This window comes from Pteropus vampyrus, unplaced genomic scaffold (genome assembly GCF_000151845.1).
Source record: "Pteropus vampyrus isolate Shadow unplaced genomic scaffold, Pvam_2.0 Scaffold117, whole genome shotgun sequence".
NCBI lineage: Eukaryota > Metazoa > Chordata > Mammalia > Chiroptera > Pteropodidae > Pteropus > Pteropus vampyrus.
Window position 1 is genome coordinate 2,821,991 of NW_011888898.1, and position 26,335 is coordinate 2,848,325.

The 26,335-nt window shown below is 50.2% G+C and overlaps 1 long non-coding RNA gene across 1 annotated transcript in view; it reads right to left on the reverse strand.

Annotated features, from left to right (window-relative positions):
* Positions 1 to 22,497: 22,497 nt before the first annotated feature.
* LOC111743622 overlaps positions 22,498 to 26,335 on the reverse strand; it is a 93,129-nt gene continuing 89,291 nt past the window's right edge. Inside the window, exon 4 of the long non-coding RNA XR_002781796.1 lies at positions 22,498 to 23,180. This is a non-coding gene — a long non-coding RNA (uncharacterized LOC111743622). The remainder of the gene's footprint in view (positions 23,181 to 26,335) is intronic.

Below are 26,335 nucleotides of genomic sequence, written 5' to 3' on the forward strand. Positions count from 1 at the left end.
GAGACCTGTTTCTGCCTCTGGGTCTGCGCTTTCTGTTGCCCGTTCTGGGAATGCTCACCCCTGGGCCTCCTCATCCCTTATGTCCCAGCCATGTCACCTCAGAGAGGCCCTCCCACACACATTCTCCCGCAGGTCACTCTGTTTTGCTCCTTTGTGGCATGTACCACTATCTGAAATTACCTAATTAGTTACAAATGTTCGGTCCACTTTGAGCTGAGTTTACAGCTGTGCGGAATAAAGGCAGCTTTCCCCAGCTTCCCTTGCAGCTAGGCATGGCCATGTGGCCGAGTTCTGGCCAATGGGTGATAATCGGGAGTGTATGTGGCAGTTTCTGGAGATTCAACTGTTGCCCGCCCTTTTGTTGTTTTCCTGCCACCTGGTGGGCAGATGTGAAGGCTAGCACTGTGTCCTCCAACTTAGATCATGAGAAGGAGGGTCGCAGCCTAGGGATGGCAGGATGGTCAACAGGAGTCTGGAACACAGAGAGCTTTGAGGAGTCTCCATACCAGCCCTGAACTGCCTACATCTGGACTTCATTCGCACAAGAGAAAAATAAACTCTTCTTTTGTTGATCGTTGATTTTTTCAAATTAAGTTCATTACATTTTATTATGACTACATTTGTATGCGTTCGTAGAAGTAAAAGCTAGTGTGAAATATCAGCTAGAATACACACTGGGTGTTTTTATTTTAAAATGTGCTCGAGAGGGCTTTATCTGCTCTGTCTAGATTTTAGTTGGAGGGACCAGAAGAGCTCTGGGCCAGAGAGGGGAGGCCACTGGCCTGAGGTCACACAGCAGGGGAGGGGCAGAGCTGGAGTTTGATTCCATTGTCTCAGACCCCGGCCTGAGGTCTCACCAGACTTACTCCAGGCTCGGCCGGGACAATGGGTAGTGTGGTGTACACCTACTCCATCTTTCTTATTTCTCGGGGGCCCAGAGCATGCTGGAAATGTGAGTGAAGACCTCCAGCTGTGGGACCTGGAGGCGGCCGGATCCCAGCCCTGCCGCTGGCAAGCTGTGCACCTCAGGGAAGACCCCAGCCTCTCTGAGCCTCAGTTTCCCTATCTCTGCAGGTTCTAAGGTGCTGTTTTAGAATGTCTGAGATCTCAAGAAAGGTAGAGTACTACACCCCATAAAGTGGACATTTCTGGAGTGTGGGCGGTGTCAGTGGGGTTGAGAGGGAGCAGGCTACTCAGTGCCAACTTTGGAATCAGTTCCAACCCCGCACTTAGTAACCGTGTGACCCTGAGTGAGTCGGTTCCCTCGCTACAGCTTTCCTTAGTATCCTCTTTGGAGAATGGGGATCCATTCATTCATTCCACACACGTGTGCTGGGCACCTCTCAGGCCAGACTGCTCCCAGGTGCTGGAGATTCAGCAGTGAAGAAATGGGACAAAGTCCTTCTTCTCATGAGGCTGATGATCAAGTCGGGGAGCCAGACAGCAAAGAAACAGATAAACATGCAGCGTGCAGGGGGACGATATGAGGGTGATGCTATGACACACAAGGCAAACGAAAGCCCAGGGAGGGAGAAGGCATGGGAGGGGCTCTCTGAGACAGGGCGGTCAGGGAGGCCTCCCTGAGGAAGAGATACTGGGACAGAAACTTGAATGGCATGAGATGCTACGTTCCGGGGCAGCTAAGCCTGGTCCTTCCCATAACTCTGTAACTATTTCTGGGCCTCCTCCAGCTGAATTCTTCCTTAGAGCAGGAACCACGTGGTGGCCAGCTCTGTGTCCCGGGCATCAGCCCAGGGGTGACTGAGCGAGCCAGAGACCCCGGCTATCTCCTCCCCCTCCCCGCGAGTGTCCAGCCCATCGGCGAGGCTGCCTGTTCTGGCTCTTAAAGCTCTCTCGAATCCATCCCCTTCTCTCCAGCCACCCTCATCTCCTGCCTGGACTATTGCAGCAGCCCCCTCCAAGTCCCCCTGGTCCCACTCACCCTCCAACAGCCTGTCTCCCCTACAGCATCTGCATTAGCTTCCCCTGGCTGCTGTGAGAGTGTACGACAAACTTAGTGGCTTAAAATAACACAAATTTATTTTCTTATAGTTCCAAAAGTCAGAAGTCTGACTTCTCAGAAGTCAGTCTCACTGGGCTAAAGTCAAGGTGTTGGCAGGGCTGGTTCTTGATAGAGACTCCTGGGGAGACGTTATTCCCTTGCCTTTCTCAGCTTCTAGTGGTCACGTGCATTCCTTGGCTTGTGGCGCCTTCCTCCATCCCTCCAGTCTGTCTCTGTCATTCTCTCTCTTCCCTCTGCCTTCTCCTTTTCTGTAGTCACACCTCCCTCTGCCTGCATCTTTTAAGGGCCCCTGCGATTGCAAGAGCATACCGGAATAACCTAGGATAATCGTCCTACCTCAAGACCCCAAAAAGTTCCTTTTGCCCATATAAAGGAACAGGCACAGGTTTGGGGTGACTAAGATGTGGACATCTTTGGGGGGCATTCTTCAGCTGACCACGGCGTCGGAAGGGATCCTCTTAGAATCTAAGTCAGATCCGGTGCCTCTTCTGCTTAAAATCCTCCCGTGACCCCCAGCGTCCTCAGGGGGCATGCGAAGCCCTTGCAGTGGCCACACGGCCCTGCTCGTCCGTGTGCTTGCTGCTTCTCCAACCCCATTTCCTTCTCCTCTCCTCCTCCCTCCCTCGGTTGCACCGCAGGCCTCCTGGCTGTGCCTCAGCATCCATGGAAGCTCCTGCCTGCCTCAGGGCCTTTGCACACACTGTTCCCTCTGCCTGAAGATTTCCACCCTGCCCCTTCCCAAGGCTGGTTCCTTTAGGTCTCACCTCCTCGAAAAGGCCCTCTGGGACGCCACCCTCTCTGTATTGGTTCTTCCCTCGCCCTACAGTCACATTTAGCACAGTCTGAAATTATCTTAAGTGTCTATTTCTTTTCTCGTTTATTGTCCACTTTCCACACTGGACTGTCAGGTCCTAAAGACCCAGCAGGTCTTTGCTGTATCTCCCGCACCAAGGACAGGGCCTGGAACACAGTAAGTGCTCAGAAAATACTCGCTTAATGAATCCACGTGTGGCCAATTTAAAGTGTTCCTCAATGCTCCTGTGAATAAAATATAAATTCGTTCAAAGACATTCTGATTTTCTTAGTGATTTTTTTGGCTTCATCTATTTTCTCAGTCAATGATTAAAATACTGTCTTCTTATGTAAAAAGGTGGTAAAGTCTCATTCGTACCAGGCAAAAAAGGGACTCTGGGGAGCCTAGAATAGAGGCAGGGTCTCCTAATGACACAAACCATCGGGAGTGGCAGTGGGTCTCATGGAGAAGAGCAAGGGCATGGAGTGGGCGAGCGGGGTGAGCGATGCTCTCGCTCTCTCTCTCTCTCTCTCTCTCTCTCTCTCTCTCTCTCTCTCTGGGCCTCAGTTTCTGCATCTGTAAGACAGAGACCATAACAGCTTCCCTCACGGCAGGATTCTCAGGCTCAGTGCCACTGACATTTGGGGCCCAATTATCCTCGCTGTGGGGGGGTCCTGTGCATTGCAAGACACTGAGCAGCATCCCTGGCCCCCGTCCACTAGATGCCAGTAGCATTTCCCCAGTGCGACTACCCAAGCCATCCCCACATATATCCTAATATCTCCTGGGGGACAAAATCACTCTTGGACGCCTCATGGGATCATGCTGGGGGTCGAAAGAGACGATGTGGGCAAAGCTTCTGGCTCAGAGCGTGGCACCCGGCAGCTGCTCAGGAAATGGGAGCTGCTGTCTGGTTAAGAGGGTGGCTAGGCTGGGATCCTGGCTCTGCCACTCGTTATCAGGTGGCCTTGGGCAAGTGATTCTAGCTCCCTGAGCCTCAGTTTCTTCATCTGTAAAATGGAATCATGATAGTGCTCACCCTCTTGGGGCTGTCAGGAGGATCGAGGGCCACCCCCGATATGTAGTAAGTGCTCAGTAAATGGGAACTCTGAGGATGCGGATGAAGATAAGGAAGGCCCCTGGGAAAAGTAGGAGCAACAGAAAGGGCGCTTTGCAAGTGCTACCTGGAGTCTGCAGAATGTGTGCCCCCGCGTTAATGGGGGACACGCCGGCACAGCTGCCCACACCCGGGTGGACAGCTGGCTCAGACCCTCCACCCTGCTGGGCCATTTAATAATTAAGCTGGATAAGGGATGATGAGGCTGGAAGGCCAGCAGTGACCAGAAACTGGCCTTGTTTGGCTTTGGTGACGCGATGGCCCTGGGATCACGGCCTTCTTGAGGCCATAAACAGGGGGTTGGGCCCCAAGACAGGCAAGGCCAGGCCAAGGTCTGCGCCTGTGGCCTCCCTGTGGTCCCACAGGGAGTGGGGAGGGGGCACTCAGCGGCTGCACGGAAGGGGGTGATGTCGAACGAGGGCCGTTTCGCACAGAGTCAACGCCTACGTTCACTGTTTCCCTTCCCTTCCCTACCCGAAGCTCTCTCGTGGGCACCTCTGGTTTATTGAGCACTTACTGCGCGAGGGCTCTGCCAAAGCACCTCGTATAGATCGACTCCTGCCGATCCCATCACGAAGGGGCCACTCTGTCCCCTCCCCAAATGGGTGAGGCTCTCATTGTCCAGGTGAGGAACCAGAAGACCTGAGCGCTGAGTCACTGAGTCACGAGCCACATCACAGCCCGGGTCCGGGGTCTCCCGAGCCTGCGCTCAACGCCCCGCCCCGCCCCCACTGTCTCTCCGCCGCTTCCTCTGTAGCCCCCGCCACCGCACCCCCCGCTTCTCTGGCTTTTTCTCTCTTCCTGGTTTTCTCTGAACAACTTTTTTTTTGAGTTTTTCTCTATTTCTGTGTCTTTCAATTTCTCTTTTTCACTCTTTCGGTCGCTCTTTCTGTTTCCTTCTCTGTTTTTGTATTTCTCTTCTTTACTCCCCCTGCTTTCTATTTCTCTCTATTTCTCTCTCTCTCTCTCTCTCTCTCTCTCTCTCTCTCGTTTTCTCCGCGCCCCCCCCCCGCCGCGCCCCCCCATCTCCCTCTGACCGCCCCGCCTCGAGGCCCTGTCTCCCTGCAGCCAGCCCTTGTCCTGACGCCAGCACATTATGTCCCTGGTCAGACCCTGACGTCAGACAGGGCCTGGCGGGCAGCCACGGGCCGCTGCCGGGCAGGCAGAGGGAGGGCACGCCTTCCCGGTCCCCACTGTGGTGGCCGCCTGCCCAGCCCTGCAGCAGCTCAGGGCTTCAGTTCTCCCGGGCTGGCCTCAGCTGGCTCAAGTGTGGTAGGCACTCGGTGGCCGCCTGGCCTGTGAGCCTGGGCTGCAGGTCACTCACCTCGTCCTCCCCACAAGAGACAGCTCCTGCCTGGTCCCAGAAGGGAGACAGTACAGACTGGGGACAAGATCTGGAGCCGAGTTCTGACTGTGTGACCTTGGGCAAGTTACCCAACCTCTCAGAGCCTCATCTCTCCATAGAATGAGGCCATCGAGACACCTGCCTCTCTGGTCTGCAGAGAGGGTCGACTCTGACAGGGGTGCTGGACCCACAGCAGGGTCTCAGTGTGATCACAGGGTCTCGTCCCGCAGTCCTGAACTGGGGAAAGCGCGGAGAGGTGCGGGAGTCTGGGGGACACATGACTGGGGGCCACAGCTGCTGTTTAGAGGGCAGGCACGATGAAGGAGTGCCTCACCCCAAATACAAACAGTGTTCCTGCCCGGAAACCCTCCCGGAGTCCAGATGGTCTCAGGCTCCATCAGAGCTGGAATAAGTGGTTAAAAAATGTAACATTTCTTGTTTGGTTTGTTTGCTTTTCTACCTCCCCCCCATCCCCATTTTCAAAGCCATGCAATTTCCTTGAAGGACATTTTGAAGGACACCTGAGCATCCTGGTTTAAAGACGGACTTTGGAGTTAGACAAACCTGGGTCAAATCCAGCTGCGTGACCTCGGGCCAGTGGCTTCACCTGCTGAGCCTCAGTTTCCTCATCTGTCACATGGGGATAATAAACACATGCATTAGAGGGTTGTGAAGATTAAACAAAACACTGTTTGTAAAGCACGGTAGCCTTTTTCTCTTGTCATTTTTATTCTAAATTTACATATAGGAGCTACGGAAAAATACAGTGAAGAAAACAAGGTCACCAGAAGAGAACCATTCTAAAATTTTTGTGGAAATTCAGTTCTATTAACATGTCGTGACCCTCCTTTTGCCTGCTTTTTCATTTTTCATAAAAATAAAACCTGCCTTGAAGTTTCATTTAAAACTATCTTTGCTTATTATATTGTTATTATTGTTATTTGAATTCATGGGTGTCCAGTGAGAAGTAAGGCTCTCCCCCCACGCCAGACTCTGCCTCCTCTTCCTGGAAATAAACACAGTTAGCAGTTTCTTGCATGTCCTTCCTTCCTTTCCCGGTGTTAAAATCATCTCTGGACACATGATTTCCAACCCCTCTATTCATTTTGACTTCGTTTGTGTTTTTTTAATTCATTCAATTATAAAGCATGACATTATAGAAAAATTAAAACAGACAATCGAAAGAAAGGGGAACAGAAGGAAAGCAGAATCTCCTGAAATCTCACTACCCCTTTCATGTTTTGGAGCATCACCTCGCGGCCTTTTTCCATCACTCATGTCAATGCACATTCTTGAAGCATCAGGTATCTCTCCTTAGTGCTGATCAAAGTTTGTGACGATGCTTGTGTGCCGATCTGATCATGATCTGCCTGATCATGATCTGCCTGATCATGATCTGCCTTCTCCGTTGTGCAGCGAGTTCCAAGAGGCAGGGACGGCCATGCTAGTGTCCCCCACACCCAGCAGAGTGCTCGCACACAGTAGGCCTGTAATGAATATTTTCCAAGAGAATAAACGAACGAGTGAATTTCCAAAAGGGATTGTACAACATACCACACTATCCCATGACCTATTTTTTTTTTTACTTAACGCATTGGCTACCTCTTTCCTCATTTCTAGCTAGGCAGCAAATCTCCATTTTTCTTGTCTGCACAGAGGCACCACAACAAACGTCTTTTTTGATGCTGGCCAGAAGCTTCTGCCCCTAACTGGGAAGTTCTTTTTCAAATCAGATTTGTTAACAAATTCCATATGATCCGCCTGTGTCTCAGCCCTTTGGCCATTTACTTTCAGCCTGACACTTCACTGGTTTCATGGGCCCATTGTTTTCTGAGACAAGTCAAGATTTACTGTCAGTTTCTGACATCATGTTTTTCCAGAGAAGCTTGAGAGAGAAGAACTCATCCCACTCCCCACCCCAGTTTCCGCCAGTTAAGCGCTCTATAGATTTGCTGAAGTTGGGAAACTTAGTGTAACCCTTGCCTCCCTGGCTGCCTTGTCAAAAATAGCATACACCGAGCTCATCGCTACCTCAGGGCCTTTGTACTGGTTGTTCCCTGTGCCAGGAATATGCTTCCCTTAGACTCAGCGTACCCACTTCGGTTCTCTAAATGTCACCTTCTCAGACAGGACTTCCTCAACCAGTTTTCTACATTAGATCTAAGTCACTTATCCAGTTTTACATTTCTTCATAAAACATTTACCACTACCTGGTATCATATTATATGATATAATATTATGTCATATTAATATTTTAGGGTTTTCTTCTTTATTGTCCATCTCCTTGCTATGAGGGCAGGAACTTGGTTTGTTTTCTTTCCACAATATCTTCAGCTCCTAAAGCAGGGCCTAGAGCATCGTAGTGCTTAGGAAATATTGGCCGAATCAATCAATGTTAGTTCCAGGATTCTAAGCTTCCTTCCAAGGCTGAGAACAGACTGCCATCATTCTTTTAGTCATTCAAGATTTATTTATTGAGCACTGACTGTGTGCCAGGGCCCTTCTGGGTGCTGGAGCACTACAGCGGGTAAGGCAGACAGGCTCTCTTCCTGAAGAACGTGGGCACTTGTCAGGGAGACACACCTACATCAGACAGCGACATCCAGGTTGACTTGCTGACTGCAAGTGGTGGGGCGAGAACAGGGCTTGGGGTCTGAGGGATGTAGGGTCCCAGTTCTAACCCAGCCCTTGCAGAGCGGGGTAAACGGCAAAGGTGACACAAATAGGCATGATATCCTTGCCATCTGCTTCTCTCCCCACTGCTCTCTCGTCATAGGTGGAGGAGAAATTTAAAAAGTGAGGCCAGAAACCTTTGTGCATTCCTCCCACAAGCCCAGCGGGTCTTTGCTTGTGGAGTTGAGCTTTGCCCTACTTCCTGGCTGCCTTGCACCTTGCATTCTTCCTTCTGGGAAGTTCCTACCTTAGTAGATATACTTTCCCAAGGGAGATGCCAGAACATTGGCTTTCCCAGCCACCCTTGCAGGCTGGTGCAGGCTTGGGACTCACTAGTTAGACATGCCTGCTAGAGACATGCAATCAGATGAGAAGCGCAGGACAGGAAGTATGGAGGATACAGTGGGAGAGCCCCTTGGGGAGAAAGCAGGGTCCCTGGGGCTGCTCTTCCATAAAACCTGGGCCTTGTTCTATGAACCACCCAATAACCTTGAGTGAACTCCTTCTCTGTGTAAACTAGCCGGAGTGGTGGCTTCTATTCCTTGTAACTCAGACTCCCTGTCTGGCAACATATCACTCTAGGTTCTTCAGCTTCATGATGATTTCTTATTGTTATTTTCTATTCAAGAACTATCCAAAAAAAAATGATGATCTAGGACTCATTTTTGGCCACTGAAGGCAATGATTTTGAATGTTAGAATCATTACTGTGGTTCCACAAGGGAACCTCATATCCCCTGCTTTGGGGAGGAGGCCGTGTATGTCAGTTGAACCATTTTGGAAAACGGTTAGGTCACAGGTAGTAAGAATGCTCATGTTCTTTGACCTCCAAATCCCTCTTCTGGAATTCCGTACTGAAGAAATAATCAGAAATAGTGAAAATGCACAAAAATATTCACGACGGAATTATTTAGAGTAGTGGGAAGTCAGAAGATACCTAAAGGCCCAATGACCAGGGAACAGTTAAGTTAATTAGGTGGCGAGTCCAAAAAAGAACGTTACAGACGATTCCGCTAGCAAAATATTAGTGTAATACTCAGGATTAGGTTTAAAAAACCCGAACAGCAAGGGCTTAAATGAAACAGAAGTTTGTTTCTCTCTAATAAAAAAGAAGTGTAAAGGTGGCAGTCCAGCTCAGTGACGTGGCTCCATAAACTCATCAGGGACTCAGGCTCATTTTTTCTTATTGCTCAACCATGGTTCAAGAGAGCCACTCAGATTCTGGCCATCATATCTACATTCCAGCCAGGAAGGGTGATGGGAAGAAGATGAGGCATCTTTTCCCTAAGGATGCTACTTGGAAGTTACTTACATCTCATTGGCCAGAACTTAGTCACATGGACACACACCTAGCTGCAAGAGAGTCTGGGAAATGTAGGGGTTTTTTTTCTTGCTGTTTCTTTTTTCTAGGTGGACACATGTCCGGCCAAATGGACATGAGATTTCTATTACTAAAGAAGGAGAGATCAGAGAACTGGAGAGAAACAGGGGTCCCTGCCACAACAGGCAGAAATTTAAAATAATGTCCAAGAGGAATTGGTAATAACGTGAAAAATGACCTTGCATAATTTGGGGAAAGCAGGATTTGAAATTTTATATACAGTGTGATTGCAACTATGTAACAAAATTTCAAAACAGAGAAAGCTACTCAGTGGACAAAACTGCTAGAAAGTTGGCCTTTGTGAGCAGTCCAAAGAGAAATTTCATTGTTTCTTTTTATTCTATATTTTCCAAATTGTCAAAAATTGTGCAAACTTAACTTCCCGAAAGAATCTCTGTGCAGATTACAGAATCTGCTTAAGCTATAATTCGTGCTGTGCAAGTTCTGTTCTCAAATGTGCCAAAGCAGCCAGATGGGAAGAGAAGAAATGAAATTATCTCGAGTCGCAGACAATATGATTGTGAATGAAACAAGGAACCCATAAAAAATGAATAGAAAAAGAAGGACTTGGGACTTATCACAGATTCAAGTCACAGTTTTGCTGAAATGCCAGCTCTAGACCTTGGACACACCACTGATCCCGCGTTCCTGCATCTGTACAGTGGAAGGACAAACAGCATCCATATCCTGGTGTGAGGAGCGTTAGGAGAAGGAGACTCCTGTAAAATTCATGCACATGTGTCCCACACAGAGCAAGCTCTAAACCAGAGGTTCTCAGCCTGGGGTGACTTTGTCCCCCAGGGGATCTTTGGCAATGTCTGAAGATACTTTTGGTTGTCAACTGGGGGAGGTGGAGGCTAGGGATGCTGCTAAACATCTTTCAATGTAACGGACAACACCCCCTCCCCCAATACATACAACAATTATCTGGCCTCAAATGTTAATCTGTCTGAGTTGAGAAAACCTACTCTAAATACACATCAGTTGTTACCACGATCAGGCTTGTTTCTTGGCTTTGCTGTCATGAACTTCACGGTAGTGGTCAGCTGGTCACATATCTGTGGACATGTGTACTTCTGAGGGATGTATTTCTAGAATCGCTTCAGCATCCCTGCTCTGCACTTATAAGCTCTCGCCTCCAAATGCCCCAAGAAGGTCTTCTTCAGCTTGTCTCAAGCTCTTAACTAGGAGGTCAGGAATGTGTCTGTACCCAGAAGAGCTGTGAGAAGGAGCAGGGTGGCCACCAGCCCCCAGTCCAGTGACAATGATCCCGCCAGCACCACTCACATGACTTTCCCCCAGTGCTTACTGCCCACAGGCCCTTTGATTAGGTCATTCCATCCTCCCAAAACCCCTAAATTAAGCACTACCATCACCCCCATTTCAGAGATGGGGAAATAGGCTACGAGGTAATACTGGAACCAGATCAGCTGGGCCCAAAGCCAGCATGTCCTCCTCACAGTGCACCGCTTTGGCCTAGGGGTTCCCAGCCTGGCTGAGCATCAGAATCACCTGAGAGAGAGCCGAGAAAGCCAGGTTCTTGGTTGCTCTGCAGGCCTGGTCAGGTCAAGATTGGTTCTGGAATCAAACAGATCTTGACTTAAATCTTGACTTCTCCATCTCCTGGCCATATGACTTGGGGTCAATGACTTTACCTCTTTGAGCCTCAGGTCTGTTTCCTACCTCAAGGGGTGGTCATGAGGATTTAGTGAATGCCCTACATCACAGGTGGAGCATGGGGCCTAGAATAGAGTAAGTACTAATTAAGTGTTGGCTTTTAATTTTATTTTGAAGGCAGAGCTTGGACGTGTGTGTGTGTGTGTGTGTGTGTGTGTGTGTGTGTGTGTGTGTGTGTGTGTGTGTGTGTGTAAGCTCTTTAATGGATCCTGAATTGCCCAGCTAGCTATCCATCCATCCTCCCAATCATCCATTCATCCATTCTTTCATCCACCAATCCATCCATCCATCCATCCATCCATCCATCCATCCATCCATCCATCCATCCAATAAATACCTACCAAGCATTTCCTTTGTTCCAAGCCCTATGCTGGATTAAGAGGCACTAGGAAAAAATAAGACTTGGTCTTTGACCTCACAGAGCTCCCAGTACAGCGGGAGAGACAGATATGACAGATGGTAGAAAAGGCTCATTCATTCATCTATTCCACACATATTCCATGCTGCCTCCTATATGTCAAGCAGTGTTAGACCCTGGGGAACAAAGATGAAGGAGATAAGGTCCTTGGGCTCCCATCCTAGTGAGAGACAGAAGTAAATCTGAACTAAGGCAGGAAGTGCTCATTCAATCATCATTTCGTTCATTCGGCACATTTGCTGATGCCTCCCACATGCCGGACCGTGCCTCTGGGGACACCGAGATATAAAAGACTTGGCTTTAACCACTGAGAGCACAGTCCAGTGGAGAGTTTCAGCAGAATGTGACATGAGCTGCAATTAGGAGGAGAGCAGGGGTCCACAGGAGCAAGGAAGGTGGCCAACGGAGCTTCCTAGAGGAGGTAAGGCTTGGTCTGAGCCTGAAGGATGAGTGGGGTCTTTTCAGTTAACCCTCACCCCCCACCCAGGGTCCCCACAGCCTCTGGCATCCCTTGTCTTCCAGAAGGCGAAGGGCAGACTCGTGGGCCCCCAGGACCCCCCTCCCTCCTATCCAGCCAGCCCTTTTGAGGCTAGGACTCAAACACTGACTCAGGACAAGGCCCTGGGCAGCTGGCCGGCCAAACCTGGAGACTGTCCCGCAGTGACCAAGGTCCACTGATGACATTGAGCTTGTTTGTACAAATGTGCTCCATTTTTCCACACAGTCTTGTTCACAAAAACAAAACAAAACAAACAAACAAACAAAAACTCCTGTGACATGACTCGCAGTGGGGTGCAGGGGGGTGGCTGGGAATGTCTGCCATGCATGGCGCCCTGGGGAAGGGGGACATCGGCGCCAGTGGGAGGCGGGGAGGAGAAGGGCAGACGCCGGGCTGGAGATGGTGGCAGGGCCGGATCGTGGGCCTGCACAGGCCTTAGGAAGGACTCGGGTTTGATTTGAATGGTAATGGGGAACATTTCAGCTGTGTTCAGATGGATTAAAATGTAAGATTTAAAACTTCCAGATGGCTAGTGATTACTGCATTTGATCATTCATTCATTCAACCAATATCTGAGCACCTACTCTGTTCCAGGCACTGAGGAAGCAGGGGTGAACAACAGACACGAACTCTAACTTCCTGGGACACAGAGCGAACACAGACCCTAAATCAAATAATCACACGATGCAACACAGACAACAGCACGAGCTATCAAGGATGGCTCCTTTAAGGTGACACGTAAGCAGCTGGTTTAACACTTCATTCGGCCAATATTTATTGAGCACGTGCTATGTGTCAGGCACTATGCTGGGTGCAGGGATCCAGGGTGAGCAAGACAGATCTAGTCCCTGCCTTCAAGGAGCTGACACTCCAGTGAAGAAGACAAAGCTATAAGCAATCAACGACAGCACAGCGAGGTGAATGCAGTTAGGGTAGACAGAAGGACGTGGAAGCAGGATGGGCTTCCTAGAGGAAACGGGATTCGCAGGAGTTAGGTGAGAGATTGTACGTGGAAGTGGCGGGCAGGTTGGGTTGTTTCCAGTGACGTGCTGGGCTGGGGAGGGGGTGGTTAAGAGAAGGTGCCGTAGCCTTGGGGGAAGGTCAAGACCCATTGGAAGGGGAGCCGAGGGTGTAGTCGCCGCCATTGGAGAAGCCTCGGAGGGCAGAGGGTGTCCGCGGGGCTCCCGCCGTCTCTCCATCTCTCTCTGTCTGACTGTCTCCTCTTTCAGTATCTCTCATTATCTGTCTCTCTTGGTCTTCTTCGAAATCTGACAATCCCTCAGATTCTCTCACTGTTTCTCTCTCGGCCTCTCAGTTTCTTTCTCTGACTCTCTTTCTCGACTCTGGTCATCTTCGCGAGATGTCAGTAAGAGACAAGGATACCAGGAAAAACCCTGGGCGGGTGGGCAGGAAGCGAGGTCAGGGGCACAAGGACAGCTGAGCACAGGGACAGGCGGTGACTAAATGTTCTGTTTTGGAAAGACAGCTCTGGTCAGGGGCGAAGGTGGCTGACCACGAAACCCGATAACCTGGCCAGACTCTGCTCTAGCCAACCCTCTGGCCAGCAGCCCCGTGACCCGTGGACGCCGCACAGAACTTTCCCAGAGGGAGGAGAAGCGGGGAGAAATGGCCCGTGGGCAGCCTCCCTGCTAGCAAGTGGGACCGATGGGGAGGGACAGAAATAAGGGAACAGTGAATTCAACAGTGAGCCCTCAGTGTGGTTTAGAATAGAAAAGTTCTGCTATCTCTACACGCTTTTCAAAGGTTTAACCATTTATTAAGCGCTGATGGTGCCATGCACTGTGCTGTGTGCTCACCGCTAACCCCACAAGCAGGCGGTCGTGGTTGAAGACCATGGACTCTGGAGCCAGACCGCCTGAGTCTGAGCCTTGGTTTTGTAAATTACTAGCTCCGTGACCACGTATAAGTTACGTAATCTCTTTCTTTATGCGGAAAATGAGAAGAAAACAGCACCTGTCTCATCCATTTGAGGTCAAGATTAATATTAGTTCATACATGTCAAGAGCTGGGACGGATGCATGGAATAGAATAACTGCTCAATGAAATTCAAGCTATTATCATTTCAGCCTTGTGACTGAAGAGCTAATGCTAAGGAGGCAAAAGGACTCAAGTTCAAATCACTGCTTCATCCCTTCCTAGCTCTGTGACCTTGGTTAAGTCTCACAGCCTCTCTGAGCATCGATTTCTTATTCGGTGAAGATGACCTTGGTACTCACCTCTCCAGGTGATAGAGAGGCCCCGTGTACAGTAGATGGAAAATACTGACTTCACAAGTGAAGAAAATAAGACCCAAAGAAGTTCATTAATTTTTTTTTTTTCCATACATCCAGCAAGCCATGGGCCCCCAGAGCACCTACGACGCAATGAATCCTGGGCTCTTCCTGTTCTGGAAAACAGTAGTGAGCAGTTGAAGATGGAGGGAGCCCCCTTGGTGCCCAGGGTCAGTCCTGACAACAGCCTGCTGACACGGGAATTATTGACCCATTTCACAGAGGCGGAAACTGAGGTTTGGGAAGGTAAGGAGGCTGCCCAAGGTAAAAGGTTCACGAGCACCTGCTCCTCTGAGCTGCTCTTGATCTGAACCCTGATGTAAACGCCACCACTTCCTATGCCGTCAGAGGCAGCTCGGCCCCCACCTCTCTCATGCGCTCAGCGGCATGATCCTGCCTCAGAAGCCCCGGCGCCCGCCACAGAGCTGGCCTCAGAGATGTTGATTGTACTGAACAGAATCCACGAGCACAAAGAGCCGTGCTGTCCTTGAATTATCTCTCCCCATCTTCAGTCCACTCATCATGGCCACCAAACCCCTGAGCACTCCCCTCGCTACCAAGGCAAGAAGCAGGTGACGAACACAGGGAGTGTGGAGGAAGGGACAGGTTGAGTTCTGGAGTCCCAGAACCCTAGCTTCTCATGTCTGGCAGTGTGACTTTGGACATGGCCCATCCTCTCTCTGAGCCTCGAGTTTCCTCATGTGTAGAATGGGTGCAATCATCATAATATCCACCCCTTCAGCTGATGTGCAGAACAGAGAGCGTGGGTACAGCCCTGGTAATGGGGCAGGTGCTCAGAATATAACAGCTGTCCCCACAGTGCAAGCCTTCTCCTCCTACCCCAAGGCCTCAAGCCGTTTGTCGCCTCATGGTCAATGGCGCACTCCTCACGAGACAGTACAGAGGTTATGAGTATGAGTCTTCAGGTCCAATCCTGCCTCTGCCGCTTGAGAGCTGTGGGATCCCAGACAAGAGCCTTAACCTCTCTGGGCCTTAGTTTTTCCATTCATGAGATGGATGTAATAATAGGGCCCATCTTTTTGAATTGCTGTGACCATCAAATGAGTTCACAAGTACAAAGGCTAGGATCTTGCCAGGCACCCGGTGAGGACTCTAGAAGAGTCTGCTGCTCTTCAGGCATTGACGGGAAGAAGGGACCTGGTAGTTTCGGCACAATGTACAAGGGTCTCAGGGCCAGGGAGCTGGAGGAGAATTCTGATCGGAAGCAGAAGGGATTTCAGAAAGAAAGGCCCACCATATTGTGGGAGGGCCTTTTGCTCAGGCCCCGCGTGGCCCTGGAGAAGGGCTGCTCTACTTCTGTCCGTGGGAGCCAGCACAGTGTGTGGTGGCGGCTCTGTCCTTCCCGTGGCTCAGCCTGTAACCTGGAGTCACCCATGTTTCCTTGCTTTCTGTCACGTGTGGTCCGGCAGTGTGTCCCGTCAGCACGAATCCGGAAGGCGAGACCATGGACTTCTCCCCACCTCCTTGGCCAGCCCCTGGGCCCAGTCACCATCACCTTTTGCCTGGACCACTGCAGTCACCCCCTCTGTGGTTGTCCCCTTTCCCTCCTCGGCCTCGACAGTCCATTTTCCACTCATAGTCAGTTGGGTTCTTTCAGAACCTAGGTCAGGCCGTGCCCTCTTCTGCTCGGGACCTTCCGTGGCTCCCCTCTACCCCAGAGAAAAGTCTGGGTGCTTCCTATGATGTGTAAGGTTCTGCACGACCTTCCCCCTGCCCTCACTGCCCCCCCCGCTGCCCCCCGCTCGTGCTGTGCAGCCGTCCTGGTCGTCCTCACACATGCCATGCACAATCCAGCCTCGGGACCTTTGCACTTGCCGCTTCCCCTGCTGCGAATGTGCTCCCTCCGGTCACCCTCATTGCTCAATCCCTCGCCTCTTTCAAGTCTGTCCTCAAATATTTGCTCAGCGAGGCCTCGTCAACCTCTCGCATTTAGATCTGTACCTCCCTGAGACTCTCCATCTCCCTTACCTGGTTTATTTTTCTCCTTAGCACTTGTCATCTGAAACACAATATATTTACTAAATGTTTATTCCCCCTCCATCCCCAACTCCAAAATGCTAGCTCCACGAGGACTCCCCATTGGGAAGCTGGTGGGAAGGGCAGGTTTTGGACGTGGTAGGTGAGAGCCGCCTCATAGTGCTGGCTAAGGCCCAGACACTGTTCCAGGGACTCAGGGACCAGCAGAGTGAAACAAGAAGCTCCTGACTTCTTGCCACTTGAGTCTCGTGGACTTGAATGCCAGTGCTGGCCACGAACTCACCAGGAAACTTTGCACCGGTGATTGGCATCCCCCGGCCTCAACTTCCCCACCTGTAAATGGGATGACGCTCCCTCCCTCCTAAGGCTCAATGAGCTAATGCCTCTGAAGTGCCTGGCACCCAGTGGGTGGCTCAATCAGGGTTCATTCCTCCCCTGGCCAGCCACCATGCTGGATGTCCCCCAGGGGACTGTGCTGTGACCATTATTTTTAACCATGGCTCCAGCAGGCTGGATGGTGGCTCTGAAGGCCCTAGGAAGACCACTGGGCAGCAACATCTCAGATGGAGATGCCAGGGGACCACGGCGTGGAAACACCAGGGGAGGCCGCCCTGTGTTCATGCTCTGCCTGGTAACCCTTTATGCAAAATTATGTCATGTCATCTGATGCCGTTTATAAACTTAGTGCTGACCTTTCCCAAGCAGGACGGTGGGGGAGGGGCTGCGGCCCGGTCTCTTCCTCACCCCCACCACGAACTGTTGGTGGCCCACATTCACACACAGCAAAGTGGGGGGGGATGGGGGGCTTGGCCTCTGGCCAGACTTTGCCCTCTTGTTTCAACACCTCTGAGTGCTCCCAGCTGACCAGCCCTGGGATATATTTAAACCCTGGCCTTGGCCAACCTCTTTGTCACATTCCGGTCGGGGCTTGGATTTAGTGTGTGCCCCAGTTAGGATAGCTAGGGGGTTGGGATTCGTTAGACAACAAACATTTAAGTCAATTCCAGGACTTGTGGGCCTACTGTGTGCAAGGCCCTGTAGCAGGAACGAAGGCCCTGTCCTCAGGTTGGCATCCGTCTGGCAGGGACACCATGACAAGCATGAGAATGGAGGCTAATATGGCAATGACAGCTCGAATATCCACAGGATCCAGCTGGTTATGTAAATGCATGAGGAGGGCCCAGTGTGAGGCGACAGGGAGGGGTGTGGGCTGCAGCGAACTAGGCAAGCTTATGAAGGGCGTGACTACTCCACAACTCTGACCTCTGTCAGCATGAGGGCGTCAGGCCCAGTGTGCCTAGAGCATCTGACTTTTTAAGAGAAACTGCAAATCTAGATTTATGTGAAATTTCATGCTAAAATCTCTTGACTTTTAAATGTTGGCAACAAATTTTGTTAAATGTTAAAAACATTTTGAGAGCCAAATGTGGGCTGAACTCGGCCCACAGAGTCAAGGTGATGGAGGCAAACAGTCTGTGCTCTCTAAAGCAAATAGATGTATTATAACACGTTCAAACAAATAGGGGCTGAGCACCTACTATGGGCTCCTCTTACTCTTCTAGGTCCCAGGGAAATGGCAGGGAACAAGATGGACAATGTTCCTGTCCTCATGTTGCTTATACCCAGTGATGAGCTGGAGCCAGCTCGTATGGGCTCACAGATTCTGCAAGCTGGTTGGTCCACACAACCATCATTAGAAATTAAATTATACGAACTTACGATTAAATGAGTATAATAAAAACAAAGGTAACAACTACTCAAAACTCATCACTTTCTACTGATTTTACTATTTTCTATGTTCTTGAGGTCAGTGACATCTACTGTGTCATACTGTATCATGTACTATATGAGGAGGTATGGAATGGTATGGAAAGAAATGGCATGGAACCATGCGCCCCTGTGAATCTCTTCCCAACTCTGCTTTCAGTGAAGTCATGTTGCCAGCCTGAAACCGACCATGGTGGGAGTATTTACACCACAGAAATTGGCAAATGTAAACATCAGAGCTCCCCGCCTTGCAGAAAGCCAGCGGTTAAACATTTAGCAGCAAACTAGATTCAAAAAAATGTACCAGGAATAAGATGTACTATGTCAGACAATAACAGCCACGATGAAGGAAAATAATGTAGGTAGAGGGATAGGTGGTGATAGAGGGGAGTATGTTAGGTCACGGGTATCTTCTCGGAGATGATATTTGAGTAGAGACCTGAATGAAGCAAGAGAGTGAGCCAGACACATATCTGGCAGAAGAAGGTTCGGGTGAAGGGAAGAGAAAGTTTCTGCCTAAGGACAGGAACGAACTTGCTAGTTAAGGAACAGAGAGGAGGCAGGTGTGGCGGTAGCAGAGTTAGTGAGGGAAGAGGGTAGGGATGAGGTTAAGAAGGTGGGCAAAGGTCAGATCCTATAAGGTCATATGGGCCATGTTTGAGGAGGAGGCATTTTATTCCAAGATGGATAGGGAGTTCTAGAGAATTTTGAGTAAGTGTGTGACATGACTTAATTTTCTTTTACGAAGTTTTCTCTGATCGTGATGGCTGGAGCAGAGCAAAGCTGGACGCCAAGAGACTAGGGAGGAGAGAACTGTCACAGTCCAGGCAGGTGAGGATGGTGGCTGCCTGCACCATTGTGGTGGCTGAAACGATGGTGACAAGAATAGGGATTTGGGATGTATTTGGCAGTCTAGTCGACAGGACTTCTGATGGATGGGATGTGTGGGGCGAGGGAACAGGGACTCACAAATGCCTTCAGGTTTGGGCCCGAGTGAGGGGCGGAGCCATTTCTGAGATGAGGATACTAGTGGGCGTGGCCGGGATTGCAGCAGGGGATACGGGAGGTTCCGTTTCATGAAGTTCGAGGACCTTGCGTTACATTCACGTGGAGGTGTCAACTCACCAGCTGGGCCTTGGAGTCTAGAGCACAAGGTAGTTCTGTAGGCAGATCTCTCTGTTGCTATGGCAACCTTAAGTGAGGGGCTAGGGTGAGGGAAAAGCTGTCGGGGGGCTCAGGAGTGGGTGTTCTGGGAAGACTTCACTGTGAAGGAGTCACAGGTGGAAGGAGAAGCATCTGGCAGGTGGAGGACGGAGGAGCAGCATTCCAGGGAGAGGGAACAGCAGGGCAAAGGCCTGGAAGCAGGGAACAGCATCGCCTTTTGGAGAATGATGTGGGAGGGGGGGCCAGGGCTGGGAGAGACAACTAGAAAGGCAGAAGGGCAGGTCTGTCAAACGGCTGCTTCTTTCAGCCGAAGGAGGCTGGTGTGTACCCTCAAGCACTGGAGTGAATCGTAGGCAGGTGCAGGCCACACAGAGCACCTCAGGAAGGAAACACTGCATCCCCTTCTGGCCTTGGGTTGCACAGGTGCAGGAGCCCTCTACTCCCCTCTCCGCTGTCCCAGCACCCCGCCCCCAGCGTACACAGTGAAATGCCCCTTCAGGCCAGGTCAGCCAGGAGCCTTTGCCAATGCAGCCGGTTTCTGGGAGATTTTCTGCCAGTGAACCAGAAAAACAAAATAACACCAAATGGAGGGAGGAGGGTCAACAGAATATTCTAGAACCTTTGGTTTCTGGATTCCCGTCATGCAGAAGGGCCAGGAGGCGGAGGCCACTCCCCAGGACTGAGGGACGACCGAGGCGAATACGGCGTGGCAGGGACCAAGGTGTTTATGAGACCTGTGTAACCATCTCCTAGGACTTGGGGTCTGGCCCTGGGACTCAGGACCAGCCCTGTTCCCTCTTGTGGTCTGAGTTCGAAGGCAGGTTTTTCTGCCACGTACTTGCAGTGTGATCTTGGATAAGTCATGTATCTTCCTGAGCTTCAATTTCCTTATCTGTATAAAGGGACAATAATGGCATGAAATGAGATAAAACAGATCAATCATTTGGCCCAGTGCCTAGCTCATGCTAAACTCACCATAAACATCAGCTGTCAGTCAGCACTTGCAAAATTATTAATTATTGAGTATTTACTGAATGCCGGGCTTTGAGATGCACGCATATCTCATTTAAGCCCCACACCCTCCTTGTGAGTGAGGATTATCACACAGCTCCATTTTACAGACAGGGAGACTGAGCCTCCAAAAACTGACCTGTCTTGACCAGGGAAGATTGCTAGCAGGGGACACAGCTGCGTCCGACTGCAAAACCTAGTCTTGTATTCATTCCAGGTGAATCAGATTGGCTCCAGAATTTTGGGAAACAGTAGTCCACATGACCGCCGGCATCTGTCCACACCAATGAGGACCCTTGCCTTTCCCAAAGCCAGTCAACTAAGGCTACACCCTTGGCCTGGGGTGTAGACAGGACACAGGTGATGCCTGCCTCAGGCCAGCAAAGGGCCTGGAGAAGCAGAGCCATCCTAGGCCAGCCTTGGTCCTTCCTCTTGAATCAGGAGTTCAGCAGGCACTCATGTCCCATCAATAAATGTGCCCCGAAATAGCTCAATGGGTCCAGCCAGGGCAACAGGACCAGGACATCCTGTTCCCACTGACTCTGGCCAGACAGTGTATTTGGCCTTCTCCATTGAGGGCTGCTAGGAAGAAGGGCAGAGCTCATCCTGCTGGACGACTCAGAGAATAAGCTGGGTCCCAGTCACCAACACCCCCGACCTGGGACCGCGTGGAGCTTCCCCAATACGCTACTGGCACGGAAGATGACTGTAGGTGGAACTGAGCCAACGCCTTTTATCTTGGTGGATCGAGAGACTCCTGGAGAAGTTTAGAGCTTGGGCCCTGGAGTCGGATGGGTGCGGGTTCAAATGCTGGCTGGGCCATTTCCTAGCTGTATGACTCGGGGCAAGTCACTCCCCTTCTCTGAGCCTTGGTTTTCTCACCTGGAAAATGGGGATAAATATTTAATAGGGTTGTTGATTCAGTGAGTTTATGCATACAAAGAGCAGTTGGTAGACTTTGCAAATTTATTTATTATCTGCTCCCTCCCTCGCCCCAGCAGGGCAAGGACTCCTGTGGTTTACTGATGAACAGGAAGGCATATGGGAAGTGATCGATGACTGTTGAATAAATGGATGGATGGATGGATGGATGGATAGATGGATGGATGGACGGACGGACGGACGGACGGATGGATGGATGGATGGAAATTCCAGGCACATGGCAAGTACATAAAAATGCTCGGAAGTTCTCATGGGCATTTGAAAAAGAGAAATTCGAGGATCAAATGTGATTCACAAATGAAGGAGAAAGTTAAAGTGAGTCAAGGGAAAGAAGGACAAATGTCATACATGGAGGACAGGAGGGACCTGCTAAAACCGCCTGTCGCCGGGAAACATGGGGACAGCAAACGCAGAGCTGGAGATCCCCATCCAGAATGCGGGAAGCACCTGCCTCGTAGTGCGACATCCTGGGAGGCAGCGGCTCCTCATCTGCTACCTCCTGGGTTGTCCCCCTGAACATGGCTGTGGGGGCTCCGAGGCTTCTATATCAAAGGAGCCGATTGCAAGGGGAAGAAGTGAGTAGGCTGCATATTTGTAATGATCGTAGCAACAGCACTGATTCACCCTCAGGCCGCCCTTCCCTGTGCCTGGAGCTGGTCTTTGCGTACGTTAACGCACTGAATCCTCAAGATGACCCTAGATAGGTACTATGACCATTACTCCCATTTTACAGATGCCGACACTGAGGTCCTGGGAGGTGGTTTACGCTGCCCAAGGTCAAACGGAGAGTGAGTGGTCGAGCCCCTCCCCCAGCACTCTGACATAGGTGACCATGTCCAGTTCTGCCGGCACACAGGCCCCTCCTGCCTGGGGCCTTTCTAGGCTGTTGGAGCATCTGCCCAGCCTTGTGGTGCCAACATCACCACTTCCTCGGGTCCCTTCTTGCATGCCCCTTCTCAGGGAGCCTCCCCTGACCTCCCACCACTCCCACCTCCTGCCGTCTCTTCTGGGCTGTGACAGTTGTGCACTTGTCTGTCCTCAGGATCTTGGGGACAGGGAAGGGATCTGCATTTTCTCTGGAACCTGGTGAGCAGCACAGAGGGCGCATTGCTGGAAATCGTCTGTGGAGCAAACACACGCATGGGGACAGCTGTGTGCCAGGAGCCGGGACCTTCGGAGCTTTGCAGCCAGGGTCCCGCCTAGAACAGGTGATGAGTGGAAGGGATGCCATGATCACCACGTCTCAGGCCTTGCTCCCCGTTGTGTTCACAGAGGTCACACAGTTGGGGAGGGCAGAGCTGGAAAGGAACCCCAGAGGCCATTTTCTCAGCCCCTCCACCTTCTCCTTTAGCCGTTTATCAGTCCCGGGGAAGCTCTCGGAGCCATCAGCCGGGGCCTGCTCAGGGTGACATGGAGGAAATGTCTCTATTGATGCTGAATTTTGTCCGGAATTTACCTTTTTCCAACTTCAAACAGGCCCCGGTTCCTGACCTTGTTGAAAGCATGGCCCTTGGTGCCTTTAGAGACTTCAAACAACTGTCTCCTTTCATCTTCCTGGACTTGAGGCCGGGCCTTTTCTGGTCTCTCTGCCTGAGTCTGTCCTGGGACTCCCTAAGCCATTTTACAATAACGGTGTCCAATTATTGGACCTACTATGTGCCAGGCACTTGATGGGCACTAGCTCATTTAACCCTTAACAATCCCATGAGGCACGTGCCAGGACAGACGCAGAAACTGAGTTTGAACAAGGTGAAGTCACTTGCCCAAAGTCACAGCACCATAAACAGATGGATTCAAAGCCGCGCCGTGAACCCCTGTGCCATGTGGCTTCTCTCCGCCAGCTGCTGAGTGAGGAGGTGTTTCTGTTCTTCACTAAGAATTTCATCTCCTTCCGCCCAGTTCATTGACAGGGCAAATGCCTGAGAGTTTCATTTTCCCATCAGTCCCCAGTTCGGGGGCTCCTTCCTTGGATCGGGGGCTGAGTTGCTAATGTGTCAGAGGCCCCTTCTAAGCTCCATTTCTTATCTCTTGGGTGGGGTTCCAGGTGGGGACATCGTCCCTTCTTTCTCCCCATCGAGTCTCCTAGGAAAAGGCAAGAAGGGGATTAAGGGTGGACATTACAGGCAGGGTGCAGGCTTTGGGGGTCCCAGATTCCACACGCCCAGGGAAAGGCTGGTCCGGAGGGTGGAGTTGCCCAACTTGAATTTGGCTGGTTCTTATCAGCTCAGAGTTCTGCCAGGCAGTGGAATCAAAGGAGGCCAGGGCTGTTTGTTTACTTTTTTCCCTCTTTTTTGGCCAAAGGAGGTCAAAACAAAGCCTCTGCTCTGCCTGCCACCTCCCTCCTTCCTTCCTCCTCCCCTTCTCTCCCTTATAAGCCTGACAACTGAAAACCCTACACGTGAGACGGAGAGTTTTTGTCGTTCCCCGCTCCATTTCCGCCATTCCCCTGGCGTAACTGCAGGCACTGAGCCCTGGGCCGAGCATTGCACGGGAGCAGGGGCACAGATTCCGGCAAGTGATGAGTGGCAGCTCTTATTATCCCCACTGGCAGAGGAGGACACCAAGGCGCCGAGCGGGGAGGTCACCCTAGGCTCTCTGATGCCCAGGTCCATGCTCTCGCCCACTCCTCAAGCCACATCCCTCCTCCAGATGCGTATGTCCACCAAGGAAAACAAAATGAGTGCAAAGGTAGCCAAGGGCAGAAATCCAGCTCCGAGTGTTCCCTGAATTCAGGGGCTCCAAACTCCAAGAGCTTCAGTGCCCAGGCGAGATGCACAGATGACTGAAGGCAGCCAGGTGGGATGCAGTAGGGACTGGTGGGAACTGCGGTGAATTGGAAATCCGCCCCCCACCCCGAGTTTTAACTCAGCACCAGCCCAGGGCTGCCTCTGGAAATGAAGTCCCAGCGTTGCCAGTTTTCAGACAAGCCAAAATTCCAGATGTTTTATATAAAAGCTCGGCATTTTTTTAATATGGTGGGAGATAGGGGTCTATTTTTATTTTAGTGATAAATGAAATAAATTGATAGTGTGGTATGCCGGTCTCCTGGGTTAAATATTCTACTTTTCCGGTGAGCTGAAAAACCACCTTTGTCATAGTCCTTCTCATTGTTCTTCTATTTTATACTTTTCTCTGTAAACTCCAAGATTATTTTATCCAATTAAAAAAATGTGTTGGCAGAGTTGTCATTTTGAGGATGCGAAGTCTTCCTGGTTTTTTATTCTCATCTTATTTCCTGCCCTTTGGGAAAATATTTTCGTTTTCTTTCGACGTCTCTCGGTGAAACTCCAAGCCATTGGAACTGCATGGGCCAAGTAACACCTCCCATGGGCTGCCTTTGGCCCTGGGGCTCCCCGGTGCCCCCTGAGATTCAGGGTAGCCTCATCCCATGGGGGAGACCGAATACACTATCATTTGAAGATATAGGTTAAAGACTTAAATGTAAGGCCTGAAATCATAAAACTCCTCGAAGAAAACATAGGAAGTACACCGTTTGACATCAGTCTGAGTAATATCTTTTTGGATAATCCCCTAGAGCAAGGGAAAGAAAAGCAAAAATAAACACGTGGGACTACAACAAACTCAAAAGCTTCTGCATAGCGAAGGAAACCATCAACGAAACAAAGAGGCGACACACTGAACGGGAAAGACATTTGCAAATGACACATCCAATAAGGGGTCGATGTCCAGAATATGTAAGACGCTCACACAATTCAATAACGAACAATAAATAAATAAAGAATCTGATTGAAAAAATGGGCAGAGGACATGAAAAGACATTTCTCCAAAGACGACGTACCGAGGACAACAGACATATGAAGAGATGCTCAGCGTCACTAATCATCAGGGAAATGCAAATCAAAACCACAGTGAGATAGCACCTCACACCAGGCAGAGTGGCTGTTATCAAAAAGTCAACAAATAACATGTACTGGCGAGGATGTGGGGGAGAGGAGTCCCACTGTTGGTGGGACTGCAAACTGGTGCAGCCCCAATGGAAAACAGTACGGAGATTCCGCACAAAGCTAAAAATAGATATACCGTACAACCCAGCAATTCCACTTCTGGATACGTATCCAGAGAAAACGAAAACACTAATTTGAAAAGACATAAGCACCCGTATGTTCATTGCATTATTATTTACAATAGCCAGGATGTGGAAGCAACCTAAGTATCCATTGATAGATGAATGGATAAAGAAGATGTGGCATATATATATATATTATGATATACCTTTGTATGTATATATATACACATACACATACAATAGAATATTATGCAGCAGTAAAAAAGAATAAAATCTTGCCATTTGCAACATGGGTAGATCTAGAGGGTATTACGCTAAGTGAAATAGGCAGAGAAAGACAAACACCATCTGGTGTCATTTATATGTGGAATCTAAAACCAAAACAAACCAAAACAAACAAAACAAAACAAAAACAGGCTCATAGAAACGGAGACCAAAGGAACGCTTACCAGAAGGGAGGAGCTGGTGGGGTAGGTAAAAGAGAGAAGGGGTGACAGATGATGACTAGAGTTCGTGGGGTGATCCCATTGTCAGGTATAAAAATGTCAAAGCACTGTATTGTACACCTGAAACTAATATAACCAACATAAGATTATATACTAACTATACTTAAATAAAAATGAATAAATACAAAATAAACCAAAGATGACCCTGTCCCACGCAGGAAGATCTCCAGGGCCACTAGGCTGAGGAACTCGGGGATGTTCACCACTTGACCCACTCTGTGGCGGGCAGGACACCCTCTTCCTCCAGCTGGCAGCCAGGTAAGCCCGTGGAGGCACTGCCTTCCTATAGAAGCTCCAGCTAAGTCATAAGAAAACAGTCAGTTGGTCAAGGAATAGCTATCGAGTCCCACTAGGGCCAGGCGCTGCTCAGGTTGCTGTGGACAGGGCACACGGGATGGGTTCCTGCTTCAGGATCTTATGCTCTAGTGGGGAACATGGGCGAGAAACCCAGAAACCGATGAGAAACGGAGATACATTGTGATGAGGAGCAGGGCACGAAGAGATGAGATAAGGTGAAGGGATAAACGAGCTGGAGGACCACAGTAGACAGGGGCTGGGAGACAGCCTTTTGGCAGAGGTGACATTTTGGTAAGACCTGAATGATAAAAAAGAGACAGCCATGAGATCACTGCCTCAATGGCAGTTGTGACGCCCAGGAATATCACCGCAGCATCTGGCTGCAAAGCATGCCAAACATTCTTGCC